At 42.4% G+C, this 917-nt stretch overlaps 1 non-coding gene across 1 annotated transcript; it reads right to left on the bottom strand.

Annotated features, from left to right (window-relative positions):
* Positions 1–603: 603 nt before the first annotated feature.
* On the bottom strand, positions 604–696 carry trnar-ucu (transfer RNA arginine (anticodon UCU)). Its single transcript has 2 exons — positions 660–696; positions 604–639 (listed from the first exon to the last, which is right to left on the bottom strand). It is a non-coding gene; the product is annotated as a tRNA-Arg (tRNA).
* Positions 697–917: the final 221 nt, after the last annotated feature.

The raw sequence follows: 917 nt of genomic DNA, 5'->3' as shown, positions 1-917 counted from the left end.
CCTTTAAAGGTGGCTTTTCAAAGTGCTTTACAGAATGAAACCAATAAAGTTAAAAAATACACAAGATAAGCAGGATGAGAATACACAGTTAGAGGAGACAATAGATGGTGGTATTAAATACAGTAGGAACAGAGGGGTAAAGAATAGTTCATTAAAGGCTCTTCTAAAGAAGAGGGTTTTGAGTCTGGATTTGAAGGAGTTTAGAGAAGGTGACTCTCTGATATCCTTGGGAATAAAGATCCAGAGCTTTGGTGCAAAACAGGAGAAGGCCCTGTCACCCATAGAGTGTAGATGGACTGGGGGACAGATAGGAGACCAGAATTAGAAGAGCAAGGTTGTGAGGTGGGGAGTAGGGCGATAACCCAGACAGGTACTGTGGTGTCAAGCCATGGAGAGCCTTATAGGTGAGCATGAGGATTTTGAAGTTGACAGGAAGCCAGTGCAAGGAGTCCAGGACAGGAGTAATGTGATCACAGTCCAGTGCTAATTTCTTTCTTGTGGCTGCTGGTTCATTTTCAACTGTGGACTCTTAAGAAGTCCTTTATTTGACTTGATCAACACTAATCCCTAGAGGATTTTGAAAGGTTGAATCAAAATGATACATGACTCTGGTGGGACTCAAACCCACAACCTTTGAATGACTTCATTCTATCAAAGCCTAGAAGTCCAATGCGCTCTCCATTGCGCCACAGAGCCAACCAATACATCGTTATATAAAACAGCTACAGAAAGCTGTAACTCATGCTTCTCCCGTTGTCTTTAAATTAAGCTCCATAAATATTGACAATGAGTGGCCTGTTGTCTACAAATAGATACCACTGGGATTCACACCCAGGGTCTCCTGGTTTTTAGTGAGGCGGTTTAACCAGCTAAGCCATGGTGCCAAACCTGCTAAATGTTATCCACAACTTCAAACA

The sequence above is a fragment of the Lepisosteus oculatus genome, chromosome 14 (genome assembly GCF_040954835.1).
Source record: "Lepisosteus oculatus isolate fLepOcu1 chromosome 14, fLepOcu1.hap2, whole genome shotgun sequence".
NCBI lineage: Eukaryota > Metazoa > Chordata > Actinopteri > Semionotiformes > Lepisosteidae > Lepisosteus > Lepisosteus oculatus.
Note: the sequence above shows the minus strand (reverse complement) of the source record. Positions and strands in the feature narration are given on the sequence as shown.